Genomic DNA, 15,326 nt, shown 5'->3' with positions numbered 1-15,326 from the left:
GGTGTTCCTGGGGAGGTGTTTTTTAGATCAAATGAACAACTACAATTAGCTGACTTTAAGTAAAGAAAATTATCCTTGATTATGTGGGTGGACCTCACTCAATCAGTGGAAAGGACTTAGAGCAAAACTGAGATGTCGCTGAAGAAGAAACTCTGCCTCAAGACTACAGCAGTATCAGTTCCTCCTGACAGTTTCCAGCCTGCTGCCTGCCTTTCAGATTTCCGACTTGCCAATCCACAGTCACATATATATACACATATACTAACTGGTCGGTTCTGTTCTGTGTCTCTAGAGAACTATACTGACACAGGGACAAGCTGTGAAGGTGAACTTTCCTAGGACCCATAGGGAAGTGGGCCTATTTTTAGTTCACCTCAAAATATGTGTCTCTTTATTTCTAAGTTAAAATTTATATGGGGACTTGGGAAGGATGTTAAGGGAGAATACTGCTTGTCGCTCTTTCTAAATTCTCTGTGATGATTTCTCATGTTACTTATACTGCTTGCATCCTTTTTCTGTGAAGTCACAGAGGCATGCTGAACTGCAAATACAGAAATGATGCTTTGGTCTAATAGCAACTTGCTTTACCTGTAGCTGAGATAGGTTATTTGCACTGGGTACCCCTATGAACCATAGGGCAATTTCTCTAGGGGGACTGACCAGCAGGCAGACTAACCATAAACAGAAATTACTTAACTTCCTATCTTCACACTGCAGGCTTGGCCTCCCTGATACAGTGTTGAAAGCAGGAGAACTAACCACCTACTTCTTGGTTTTCAGAGAAAAGACTGCATCTACTAAAGAAAATGCAGAAAGGGGCAACAGGGAGGAGGGCAGTGAGCGGGAGAAATTCCCCTAAACTGTCCAAAATAAATGTATTTAACCCTTAAGGAAGCCCATTGCAGGATAAGTAAATATTAAGTACAACTGGATAACTTTAGGAATGTTACCCAAAGAACTGACAAAGTAAAAGTGAATTTAGAACAAACTCCCATTTTAAAAACTACCACCTAATTAAAAGTTTCTCAAACTGAAACCATGCATGGAACTTCTTTGAAGGGAAAAAAAATTAGACAACTCAATATTATTTACCTAATATTATCTATATGTGTACTTACATAAAAATAGGTATAAAGTTCTTTTTTTAAAGATTTTATTTATTTATTTGACAAACAGAGATCACAAGTAGGCAGAGAGGCAGGCAGAGAGAGAGGAAGGGAAGCAGGCTCCCCACTGAGCAGAGAGCCCGATGCGGGGCTCGATCCCAGGACCCTGGGATCATGACCTGAGCCGAAGGCAGAGACTTTAACCCACTGAGCCACCCAGGTGCCCCAGGTATAAAGTTCTTATGTTTATATTCTTACAGAGCTAAAATATCTAAATAATTTTATAAGTTAAAAGATAGCAAAACTACAAAGCCAATCAAGTTGTAATTTAGAACATTAGTGTGACAATATGACACATAATTATTTGTTTATTCAGTTTATATTTTTAATATAAAATGAGTCAGTAAGGTTTTCAAGGAAAAGATATGTTTTACACAGGTCATTTAGAACATGACAGGCCATCATTTGAATCTTTGTCATGGTTAGTGTTACTTATTTTTAAACACTGATGTATTATTTTGATTAACCAATGAATTAAATAAAGCACTTCAAATTATAAAGTTGGCAGCAATGTTTTGATATCATTCAGTAAAAAAGTCCTCATTGTGGATTTTCTATTGATAATGACCACTAATGAACTTGGCAACTTACTAAATACAGAGACAGAACTCATGAACCCTTAAATTCACAGGAGGAACGTAGAACTGTCATGAGGCGAGGTATTCTGAATTACACATGCATAGACTAGAGATAGGCTCTACTTATGCTGGAATCTTTTGGCTACAAGGAATAGAACCAACTCAACCCACTTCAGCACTAGAGGCTCCACCTCTGTCCTCATGGTGAGGGTGGGATCAGGAATTGGAGAACAGGATCTGGAATAGCTATTCCATGTGGGTGTATCTCTCTCTGCTTCCCTCTCTCTTTTCTTGTCTCTCCCCCTAAATGACAGATGTTTCTGCCTCTATTTCCGTATATGTGTGTCTGTCTCTCTGTGTCTGTCACTGCCTGCTTTTGGTCTCTGTCTCCTATACCACCAACTCTTTTTTCTGCTTCTGTCTTCATGTCTCTATTACCTTCCCTCTGTGTTGTCCAGATTTATCAACCCATTTACAAGTCAGTCAAAGATCGCTACTCCCTGTTCTGGCTTAACATTCTTTGTAAATTTAAATGCTGACTACGGAGAATCCCAATTCCAGATTTCTAAGAGAAAAAACCTGATGGTCACACAGACCACTGATTTCAAGTTGTGGCCGGTTTGAAGTGTGTATCACATGGGTGGCTGCCCATTCAGCAGTGGTTGTTCGAACATGCTCTCTGAAAAGAACATGGGTATTAGAGGAAACATGTCTGCTTAAATGTCTTTTAAGGGTACAATGCATCAGTTTCTCCTAGCAACTATTCATTAGAGTACTTGAAGTAGCCAGTTGATTTTGACTTTAAAAATAGTGCCCAAAAACCAATCTGGGAAATTATACAATAGGCACAAAACAAAAGGCATTTAAAAATATAAAAGAGCCCTTGACATCTCCTAGAAAGAGGTGAATGGTCCAAACCACAGGGACTATTGTATGTTCTACCAACAGACCATACTCACTTAAAGCACTTAAGAGGAGAACTGAACTTCAAGACTTGGGATAGAGACCCTAACAACCAAAGAATGCATTTTGTCCTTGTACTTTTTGTGGGAAAAGTGCATGGATGAGACTACTTACTCCTTAAAAATTTAATATAATATTATAAAATTCTTCTAAGAACTGCCTTTTGTAGTACTTTTATTTATACACATCAGTAGAATCACTAAGACTGCTTTAATCATAAAAATTTTAGAGCAAAATTATATCCTCCTTAAAAATTAATGTTTACTAGACATAGGCAAGGTGGGTGTAAAGCTTATGCATAGAGCTGATAATATTAGAGAGAAGGGAAGATGAGATTAAAATTAATATGTAGGGAAAGCGTAAAATAAAGCTGAGCTTTACCAAGGGCACAGAAAATTTGGGGATTATGGATGGGGCTGTTCCAACTGAGGTAAATCCTTCTAGAAGCTAGACTGAGTCTCTCAAAAAATGAGGACACTTTGGGAGAAAACATCAATAAATATAAGGTAAAGTATGAGGAGAAAAAGAAGAAAAGTTGGAACAGGCTTTTATTCAGTGGCAATAAAGGAGTGCTAAGGAGTAGAGGTTTCAAAAGCAGTGACTGGAGTTTCAGAGGAGTTTTCAAGAGGGGGGAGATTAAGGCAGCAAGTTGTGTAAATTCATTTAGAAGGAATATAGGGCATAAGCTGAATGATGGAGTGGCCAGGGACTCCAAGTCTGCCCTGGTATAATCAGCATGGAAGTGTTCAGCACTGAAATACACCAATCAGCCCAGGACCTAAAGAAGTGCTCCATGTCCATTTCCTGGCATCCAGCATGGCAGGCCACACACAGTGCCCTTACCCTGCAATTGAAATCCACCTCTCCTAAACACTGACTGATTTCTGATTCTGTCAAGATGCCAGATCTCAGCTAAGCAGGACATAAGAGACACTCGCTGCCATGTCCCCTGCCCTAGATAAGATTCTCCTCTTCTGCCAGTCCCAGACAAATCTAAATGAGTCTCAGTTTGCGCAGAGATGAGAGTGCAGCAGTAGCTCCTTGGGGGTCAGACGGCAGAGAGAGAATGAACCAAAAAGAAACAATAATGAGAGAGAAGGGGGAACTACCAGGCACTGCCAGGAGGAGATGGTGAACAAACATGAATTTGAGGCCGACAAGGGGGGAAGATGAGAACCATGATGGCAAAAAGCAATGGAGAGAGTAAGAAGACATAGAAGAAACACTTGAGAAAATAAAAGGAACGTGAGTAGGGGGTCAGAGAACAAAAATTAATAAAAAACAGGGAAAAAAAAAAAAAAGGAGCTAACAACAAAAGCACCAGAAAAGCAAAGCAAGTGAGCTAGGGAAAGGAATAAAAGGAGAATCTATATGGACTATGCATCCTTTTGGCCATCTCTGGCCAAGATTACTGCTACAAATCCAAGTTTATCTGGCTAATCAGCAAAACACAAATAAAAGAGAATAAGAGAAATAGAAACCTCTGCATAGAAGCCTAAGACTATCCCCCTTTGATAATCAATAAAAAGGCATCAATAGATCTATTTTAAAACTATTCAATCATATAATTTGCATACATTTGGAAACTACCTAGCTTTTGAAATACAAGGCTTTCAGTGAATAGTCATCCTTCCACATGTGACCAATAACTAGCCTACTAGCCTTACTGCTTCATTCCACTGAAACATGAATAATTCATTAATTTTTTAAGGGCAGAAAGTCACAAGAGTTTTAAAGGAATTAATAATCTGACATGATATTAATTCGAGAGTCTTCCTCACTCTCCTCATTAACTATAAACACAATGACCAATAGCACAGTGCTATGGAAGAGCTATGAGAAAGTAACTTTTAGCCTATGATCTTGTTGTCTCTGACAAAAGAAAGTTTAAATAAAGGCGAATAATAAAATTTCTCAAGAACTGGGTTGTATTATTGGCTATGTCATTTATCTCTTACCTGGAGGTAAGTGCTATCCCAGATGGATTACATTCACAGGTTAGGCTTTCAAGGTTTTATCTCCCAGGTAATATTTGAGGAGTCCTTCTTGGTACCTTTTAAGATCTGTAAGAGACGGTATACTAAGAACATTTTCTATCCCTTCTATGTCACTAATGGCATGGCATCAATACTGAATAATCATTAAAAAGCTTAGAGCCATGTTTGCTTAGAGACCCCAGCTGAAAGACAATCTACAAAACTGTTCAGTTTTTACAAGGTCCTTCTGACTCACTTTCATTTATTTATTTTGCTTAACTATCTAAAAAAGGAGTTATAAACTTTTTGAAGAGTCCATGGGCTGTTAAGGCTTTGGGTTTCAGATTTTCATTGATATATATGTTTCATCTTTTAGAAAATCCAGTTTGGGTTAAGAATTTGATTGACTGGAAGAAAAACAGTCCTCTGTCTCCTCAGAAACTATGATAATCAGGGAGGTGAGCAGGCAGAGGGCCTGAAAAGACTGAGCAACCAAAAAACTGAGTGAGCCACCCAGGGACCCCTAGGGATTAGTGTTCTTTAAAAGAGACCCCACAGAGATCTCTAACTAATCCCTCATCCACCATGTGAGGAGACAGTGAGAAGGTGCCATCTATAAAACAGAGGGTGGGACCCCACAGACCTGGAATCTGTCAATCCCTTGACCTTGGACTTATTAGCATTCAGAACAGTGAGAAATACACTTCTGTTGCTAATAAGCTATCCAGTCCATAGTATCCTTTTTACTGGAGCCCAAATGGTCTAAGATAATAAAAAATATAAGTGTAAAGATTTTATTTTTAGTTATGTTGGTAAGAAGTGCTCCACACTGGATTCTACATGGATGGCAGAAAAACTGGAACATAAAGATAAGCAAATATAATCAGATAAGAACTAACCATAATTTCACTATCTAGACAAAATCAACACTAAGTTTTTGGCCAATTCTTTTTATTTGTGTATATATTTTTACAAACATATGTCTTTATATAATTTGAGAGACTGCTCTTTTCTCTCAATAAGATAACACAAATATATTCCATTTAAATAAATATAATAATATATATAATAATATATAAATAAATGTTATACTTTCATTGTTAATAAATATGTATGTTATATATTATATTCTACTTGTAACCTATATAAAATTAGATATTAGGGGTGCCTGGGTGGCTCAGTCAGTTAAGCATCTACCTTCAGCTCAGGTCATGATCCCAGGGTCCTGGAATCTATTGGGTTCCCTGTTCTGCCAGGAAGTCTGCCTCTCCCTTTCCCTTTGCCCCTCCCCCTGTTTATGCTCTGTCTTGCTCTTTCTCTCTCTCTCTCTCAAATAAAGAAATAAAGTCTTATTTAAAAAACAGATTTTAATTTGACAGTATTATTTTTTCAAAGAGGAGTACAACACTGTTAATCTAGAATTTTTAAAGAAAAAATTTACTCTAAAGTACCAGTCAACTAACATTGAAAATATTAAGCAGAAATTTAGAGATCTCACTATGTCCTGACCTTAGTACAAAAGGCAGATGTTCAAATATGTATAAGAAAGATATCTTGGGGCGCCTGGGTGGCTCAGTGGGTTAAAGTCTCTGCCTTCAGCTCAGGTCATGATCTCAGGGTCCTGGGATCGAGCCCCACATCGGGCTCTCTGCTCAGCGGGGAGCCTGCTTCCTCCTCTCTCTCTGCCTGCCTCTCTGCCTACTTGTGATCTGTCTGTCAAATAAATAAATAAAATCTTAAAAAAAAAAAAGATATCTTGATCTAAAGGAACATTGGTGGTATTTCCCTAAAATATTATGCTCCGTCCATTTTTAAATGGAAGCCTCCTATCATCATTTAAGTAGTTCTTGATGAACTATAACCAATGACTACTTGCCACGTATCAATATAACGAGTCTGCTCTTCAGTTCTGGGGTTGCTGCTCTTACTGTCTCTATTCTCTAACTGCCTCACTACCTTTTAGCTGTTTTTTCTAATTCTAATTGATCATGGGCTGAGACACTGGAGATTTAAGCTCATTAACATGTGTATGTTAAGTAAGGCCCAATCAATCTATGAAAGAAGTATTAGAGTCAGTAAATATCAGCCATTGGCTTTATATATCATTTTCACTGATACTAGTTTATATAATATTTATGAAAACATGGAGATATGTATTGGGTATTTTATGCTATTACAGAAAAGGAATCTGAGGTGTAGAGAAATGAAATAACTTGCCCAATGTTATCTAGCTGTAAAATGGTAGCAATAAAAGCTAAACCCAATTCTTCTCATTCTGAATCAATTCTAAGAACTTTGTTAAATGCGATTTCAGGTTTTTTTTCTTGCCTCTGACTGAAGGATTATAATCCAGAGCAAAGTTTCCTAAAATACATTTCATCAAACACAAAGATACTAGGTTTAGGTATTACGCAACAAAAGAGAAAACAATGGATCAAATAATTTGCTCTACTGCAGGACTCTTCAGAGATTTTAATATGCTAGTGTGCCTCATAAATCTCCAAAAGCAGCCTTTTCATAACTACTTGGACCTCACAGTGACCCTCTGTAATAGCAGATCTCTTCAGACTCCAAGGAGCAAACTACAGAAATAATGTCCCAGTGGGGCGGGAGTAGGTGGAGGGCATTCACCTGTCCAGGTATGTGAAGCCTAATAGTCTTAGTCTTTGCACTCACTTCTCATTTACAGTTTGTTAATATAAGAGAGATTAAAATATAAATTCTGAAAAAGATTGATGTTTGTGTGAACTGTTGATAATACAGAAAAATTACTTCAAATAAAAGGGAGAGACATCTTTCAGGAGTCGCCACAGAATACACCTAGAAACTACTATGAATAACATTTAATCAGGTAAAAGTTTAAATTCACAGAGAACATGTATACAAAACGAAAACCATTATGCTGGATTTGGAATTAAAAGCACCAGGAGAGCAGACCATGCTTCTGTGGTCCATAACCTCCCCCATGGTATGACACACTGTCCTTAGATCTTCATGATCTGTAACAAAAAAAAGAATTCCCAATGTAACTTAACCTTCACAATTTGCATAGACTACACATATTTGAGCAATCCTTCAAAAACTGGACAAATCACTTTTAAAGTAGCAAACTCTCTTTGTAGTTTATTAAAATATTTTTAGGAAGTAGCACCATTTCAGAATAATAACAGGGAAAGTCATCACGTAGTCCATGAAATAAGAGGTTTCCTAAAGGGAAACACTTCCCCACCTTGCCTTCTCAATAAGGTTTTTACATCATGGAAATATTCCTTGCAAAATGTTTCCATCAACATCTGTGAGTGGAAATTTTGCTAAGAATTTTATGTTTATTATCATATTTAATATTTAAAGCAGCCCAATGAAGTGGGTGCATTATAAATAATCTCTAGCTTTACAAATAATAAAATTGAAATTAAGAGAGATTAAGTTTTCTGAGTGGGCAGAGCTAGGGTTGGAAGCCAGCCTGCCTAATTACAAAGTATTTTCCTTCACCCACCTCTCTCTGTGATGCTCATATTCAGTCAACTATTTCGTGTATTAAATATATATAACCCCCTGATGTTCCTATTTAAATCAGACTGTAGCCACAGAAGGTTTATAAGGAATAATATATTCTCTGTAAGATTCCCCTGTTTTACCCTAGCAAGCCTCTTGTGACAACAGAACATCCCTTCACTCACTTTGACCTATAACTAACCTCCACTCTTCAACTGGAAGTCAAAAGACCATGGCATCTCATGATTTCTTCTTCTCTTTTGACATTTCTGCTGTCTCATCAAGGCCTTTACAAATGGAACTTAAGTATGATTAACTACAGTACAAGTTAAACCCCAAATAAAAGCCAACGGGGCATATATGAATGACGAAGCAAGCCAGCCCTAAAGCTCAAGATAGCTTTACCAGGAAACTAGTATATGACCAACCTGCAATTTCGGATTTCATATAAATTAATTTTAATTCAAAATTCATATGACTAATTTGGTCTCCAGTACAGAAGTTGGAAGAGATATAATTGAAGGAGTCTATAAGGACATCCTATCAATAAATCCACAATTATTTACTGAATTTTCTCCACCACTACCATTATGCCACATGCTTAGAATCCCAACCCTTGAGCTATCAATAGGGGTTAAATCATGACCAGAAAACAAATATGTGTAAATGTGAACATATATTACTTGGAGAAAGGATGGCAGAAATTCCTTGGTGATTATCATTACAGTAGCATAATATAACATGGGACCCCGGGGGATAGAATGAAAGACAGGTAAATTATGACTAATTCTGGAGAAGTCACATCAACGGAGTGAAGCCCCATAGGACCAAAGATAAAATACCAGAGCTGAGGGTCTTAGTTCCAGAAGATAACATCATTGTATGGTACTGAGTAGTAGAAAAGTGAAATAAAAGATACTGTTAAGAGGGGTTTTTTGTTCTTATTTTTTTGTCTTCCATTTGTCTATGGACGTTAGTAACTTTTTACAATGAAAATACATTCTGGCATTTGAAGATGACACCTCACAGGTAGAAAAGAGTCCCTCCCTGTACAATATAGGAAAAGGTCACAGAGGCCTATTACATAAAACTGGCATCATTATACACAATTAGAGCTCTTGTTCAAAGAGAATTACAAAGGAACAAGCATAGATTTCTCTGGTATCCCTTTCATCTGCAGAGTGCTCATCTTCCAACAAAGCATGCCCTCCATCCTGTGGTATGCTAAGTGCTTAACAACTAGTTCTCCAAGGGAAAAAAAAAATTAATATAAAATGTACTGCTTTAAGAACACTAACACCCAATTTATAAATAATGATAAATATGTAATAACCATCACTGTAAATTCCCTACCAAGGACTTCGGTATAACTTGGTTCTTATAAAATCTATTGTCAGCTTCTCCTTTCATTCTATCCCCAACAACAGTGCCACAAAGTTAGACTATGTATAGTGCTCGATTATGATCCCACTCCAAAAAGAAGTCTCTCGTGTCATTGACAAATAAGTGGAGTTCTGACATAAATGTTAGTTGATATTTTCTTTTATATTACAGAGTGAGTCTAAAGTAAAACAGCAAGTACGTTTGTCAGACTTCATTCAATTTTCACTGACATGAACAATTTCTTTGTTGAATCAGATAGTGGTTTCATATACTAGACAAATATTTTCTCCATTTTATGAGCCATTCACAATCTAACAGCTACAGACACAAGAAAATTTTCAATTTAATCTGCATTATTAATATTTTTCTCCATTTTTTAAGCCCAGATAATGAACAAAACAATAATTGTAGCATTTGTGATTTTCATGGTCTAAATACTTCCATCATGGTTGGTTCTTAACTACCAAGGCAGAGCTGGGAAAAGCAGGTAAGAGACATAGTATTTCTACCGCACAGCCACCATAGATGTAAATAACATCAAAAGCTTAGATAACAGTAAATTGTAGTAAATAACTAGGAAGCAACAAGTCAAATATTACCTTTGTTTTTAACATAATGTTCAATTACAAGTTTATATAATTTAATTTTTAATAATGGCTATTTAACAAAGAGCAAAATTGCTGCAAATTAACAATAGACTCTTTCAAGCTTATATGAACTGGCTTCAGGATGTCACTGCCTCTTGAATCCTAACTACCAGGATTCTCTTCTTTCTATGGGTATTTTCTCGGTTGCAAAACTGTTTTGCAAATTCCCTACTACTATGTCTTTGGTTTTTAAAAGTTCTCATTTTTATTTCCTGAACTGGAATGAAATTAAGAAATGAGTACCGGAGGTAGGAAAGGTCGGTCAATTAATCATTAAAGAGCAAGCTGTGAGACAAGGCAAAGAGCTCTGGTGTGGAGTCAGGAGCCCTGGCCTGAGATCCTGTCCTGATTTCAATTCAGAGCTTCAGAATTCTTATCTGTGAAGTGCAGTTCAAGCCACCCACTTCACATTCATATTTTTCTTTTGTGAAAAATACATAGGAAAACATCTATGGAAATGTTTATAATTAAAATTTATTATGCAAAATAAATCATTTTATAATATGCAACTTTTTCAAATGAGTTTAATCTCTTAGAACTTCTTTTTTTATAGAAATGCCTACAAATAACACATCATATTAAGTTTTGAACTTATGAATTTTTAATTAATTGATAAATACTGCAAATTATTCTTGCTGTTCTGATTTTGTGACAATCAGTTCAATGTTTGCTATATTAAGACCATGCATGTGTTCCCAGACCTAATTCTTTCCCTAGGTCTGATTTTATCAACTGCTGGTGATACAATCAAGTCCTGATTTATATGATGCATCTCATGTGGGAAGGGTCTATGGCTCTTGGTATTTTCGATCTACCCTGAGAAATGATAGCACAGCTAGTGTAATATCTTTTGAAGATAACCACTGCTAATTTGATGATAACGTTTCCATTTACTGAATTGTGAAATGATTGTGTTTTATTTTCTAAGTGATTCTAATGTCATTAGAAGCATGCCAGAGCAGACTGGTGAAGAGAAAATTGTGCAAAATTTTTTAAAATAACTAGTGAGCGTATGTTTTAAAACACTGTATTCACTTCAGTTATTCTCTTATAGCTTTGGTTCCAGGACACTCTCCTGAAGATGGGATTGGAGAGGACGAGGCAGCTGGATGTGGTAGCAAATCTTCTGGGCTAAGAACCACGTGTCCCAGGTTCCATGTTCCCGTTTTTTTTAAAGGGAGTGGACTTAGTTCCTTTCCTGTACTAGGTTTTGAAGAGATTTAATTTTCATCATTCTAGTCTCAGAACATTGTTGACATTTGGTATTTTAAAATGTTTGAGAGAAAGCAAGTTTCAATACCCAAAATTTAACCAAAAGTGTATCTACCAAATTTGTAGCAAAGAGGATTAAATGAAAGGAAATACGTTCCCCCCTCCCATGCAAAGTTTCATCAAAGGCTGAGAAAAGTTCTACAGAACTTTAAAGAAGAAGGATTTTTCCTAAATGTGTGTAGTGGTTGGTGTAGAAGAAATGTACTTGGACATTTGAATAATCCCAGGTCATCAATAAGTTGCCCAGCGTGTTTTAGTCCTAAAAGATACACAGTGAAGTATGTTCATTGTTTAGAATTTGGGGAAACTGCATATTACCTCTCCCAAGTATGTTCCATAAAACCCTTTACCCACATCAGTTAATATCCTTTGGAACATTCAGCAGAATGAATTTAGGGAAACCAGTGATTCAGATACATCTTGATTTACAGAGTTGAATAGTGCTAGTAGTGGGTACCCTATACAGTCTGTGTGGGGCTCTAAGGGAAGCTGCAAATATGTCAGAAATAACACTGTCTTTTCCATTTTAGAATTAATCAATTCGCAAAGGCAGTTTTTGGTGGTAGATGACTGAGACATGGGAGATGAGGATACCTTCAATAACCTATCCAGAAATTCAAGTATTTAATAAACCTAGAGTCAGAAAACTCTACCCCTTAATAGCTATATAACAACTATGGGTAGGTCAAAGTTCCACTTTGACAAGTGAGGGAACTGGTTTGTTTCAAGCTAACATTACCTGATTTTAGTTTGTCTGATGTTCATCTAAGGTTGTGGCTGTAATTTGGAGAGCAAAGACATAATGAACTGGAGTTTTATTGGTTGTTCAGTTACTCAATATTTAGAATTTCTTTTTTGATAGAGGAAAGTGGTCATATTTTGAATGTTTACTGCTACTTCATTACAAATGACAATTTATAATTAAAGACATTTTTCTAGTTTAGAAAAAAGTTTGTATGTATTACAAAATAGGTAGGTTTGGTTATGAACGCTTCCATTACAGAAGATACCAAATATATTTGAGAGAGCTTGAATGCAGGAATAGCATTCAAGAAATCAGGATTTCACATCTAACTCACATTACAAAAAAAACTTATGACACAATTTTCAGTTTCTCTGAGCCTCATTTTCTTATCTTTTCAACTGCAATAACTGAGCAAAATAATCTTATGTTCTTTCTAAATTGGCCTATTATTTCCTTATAATTTTCCTAAAGAGTCCTTTAAGTATTGGCTCATTTAAGTGGTTATTTATAAATATTATTATCATTTGTGGGATTTTAGATTCCTAAACTCACAGTAGGCCTTTACATAGGACATACTTTGAAATAGGTCTTTTCCTTAGAGAGAAATAGTCCAGAGCCCCTTTGTTATTATACCTAAATGATGATGATTACTTTGCTTTTTAGTGACTGAGGTGTATAGAGAAGGGAAATGAAAGTAGGCAGAAAATTATATGAAAAGCCACCTTCTCCAGATAAATAAAATGAAACATCTCCGAAGATATAAGGCAAATGAAACACAAAATTTGACTTATTTCAATATATTTTAGTATTTTACCCTTAAAAACATATCAGCTCCAGGAAGATCTGTAGAATGTCTGAAAACACCTTCTTTTTTTTTTTCTTTTAATACCTAACTCCAAGTCTTCCTTTTTCTAAGAATTGATTCCTCACCCCTAAGAGGTTCTCCAACCTGCCTCTTCGTTCTTTTAGATCTGCCACTTGACACAGAGCTCCAAAATCCACACTTCCACACCCATCTCAAAACATGGGCTTCTAATTCAAACAAAAGGAAAACTAAAACAAACCAACAAAAATATAACTTTCCGTACAAATAAGAATAATTCACATGCAAGTGAATGTGGAAATTGCCTGGATCCTACAGGGTTAGGCACTGAAGCGAAAATGCCACCTGAGCAATTCCTCAGATGGTATGAGTTCTTCCTAGAACTTATTTATTACACAGTAAAGAAGAGTGGGATGTTCTTTCTGAAATATTTTTCTTGGGACTTCAAAATATAAGCCTCCACCATTGACAGGGTAGCATTTTTAGATTAAGCCATGGGAAATGTAGCATGATTTACAAATACAACAGTCCAAGAATAACAGCCTTTCTGCCATCCATGATTGGCATTGCTATTATAGACTCTATTATAATCTTATCTAGATGTCCAACCAAGCTATTCATTCAGCAACTAAGCTCACGTCAAAGACAAGGCAAAGTCTACTTATTTGCAGAATAATGTTCTTGAAAAACACAGTCTCATTGCTCAGACAGAACAAAAGCATACATGACATGGTGTAAGGTGCTTATGATAGAAGGTGGCAGGAAATGAAGTCGAAACAGAAATACCAACTGAGAAGGTGTTTAATCTCTGAGGTGTGAGGTATTACATTCTAGCACTCTCTCTGACTGATATCAGGCATAAAAGGAAAAACTAGCTAAAGCATATGAGGAAAAGGACACATAAGTCCCTTTGATGTCTGTGTCAGCAAAGCACTTCGCTTTCACATCCAGTCTTTAATAGAACAGCTGAAGTTCCTGGTTTGTAATAAAGGAAGCTAAGAGATTGCTGAGTAGAGTCTGTCACACACAGAAAAATGCAACTGTGCTTCCATGTATGTCTGAAACCACTCATCCCAATATTCATGCACACATACACATACACACACCTCTTAGAGCTATCTCATAAGTAACTCTATTCCTGCTTTTCATAAGGCCTGCAGTTTTTAAATAATTTCTGCCATGGAAAACTAATGAACTCCTACGAAATGCATATATTCAAAATCTTGAAGACTGTTGGATAGTTCCTCTATTCTCACAAGGCAGAAACTGAAGGCCATGAGCACAGTAGTGATAAAGCCAATAGAAGTGTCTCTGCATGTGGAAAGATCAATAAAACACAGAACTGGCTCCTCAGGAGGAGTGAGGGGAAGACACAGTAACAGCAAACTGAATAGGAGATTTTTGTCAATGATTCAGAGCCCCCAAATCCATGACAGCAATGACTACATGTGAGGCAGATAAATCTCAGCACCAAGAGAATCCAAACCCCACACCCCATTGGTCTTCCCAGCAGACGGTGTTGATCCACACAGCCCAGGTTTATAGGAAGGAATTCTTTCTCCATCTCTGTCCTCACCAGCGATGCACATGTGTGCTGCCATGCTCCTCTGGACTTACTGCTTGACACCATTTCCTACCAAGGGTTGATGGGGGAAACTTAGAAAGCATTCAAAGAAATTTGTGCTTTTCAAGCACATCTATTCCACTCACCCAAAACAGCTGCATAGAATTCCAGAAACTAAGAATTGGGACTGAAATCTGAGATTGCCTAAATACAATTCCACCCAAAGAGTCCCCTTAATTTCTCTTCAGACTGTGGTGGTGTCTCTGCTTCAGTGACTGTTCTTTGCATGCATTCTCAATAGACATGTAGATATGGTTGATGGTTCAGGTTTGGGCCACTGTAAATATTAATGAAATTTATCTTATCTTGAGTTGTGATCTGGTCTCCTGTGGTTTCACCCAGGGATTAAAAGAGAGGGATAAGAGGTATCTTCTAAGAAATTATTAGTTACTTTGGTTTTTAGTTCTAGAAATTTTTTAGCATTGACATTGAATATATCAACAGCCAATTTTCAGGACAGATACTGTTTTAGAAAAGTATCAGTATACTCCTCATGTGGTACCTCCCAGTTCATCATGATTTCTTGATTACTGATGGAAACTCTGCAACTATGTTTATAAACTATGATAGGGCAATTTACTAAAATTAAAATGATTTTGTTTATATGAGATTAGTGTCTTTTATTGTTTCATCAGGTATTTCAGACTTCATTCT

The 15,326-nt window shown here is 36.6% G+C and overlaps 1 non-coding gene across 1 annotated transcript; it reads left to right on the top strand.

The window, feature by feature from the left end:
• The first annotated feature begins 10,827 nt into the window (after nt 1-10,827).
• On the top strand, nt 10,828-10,955 carry LOC125103434 (small nucleolar RNA SNORA72). Its single transcript, XR_007128420.1, has one exon. It is a non-coding gene; the product is annotated as a small nucleolar RNA SNORA72 (small nucleolar RNA).
• Nucleotides 10,956-15,326: the final 4,371 nt, after the last annotated feature.

The sequence above is a fragment of the Lutra lutra genome, chromosome 6 (assembly GCF_902655055.1).
Source record: "Lutra lutra chromosome 6, mLutLut1.2, whole genome shotgun sequence".
NCBI lineage: Eukaryota > Metazoa > Chordata > Mammalia > Carnivora > Mustelidae > Lutra > Lutra lutra.
This window is presented reverse-complemented; position numbering and strand designations above follow the sequence as displayed.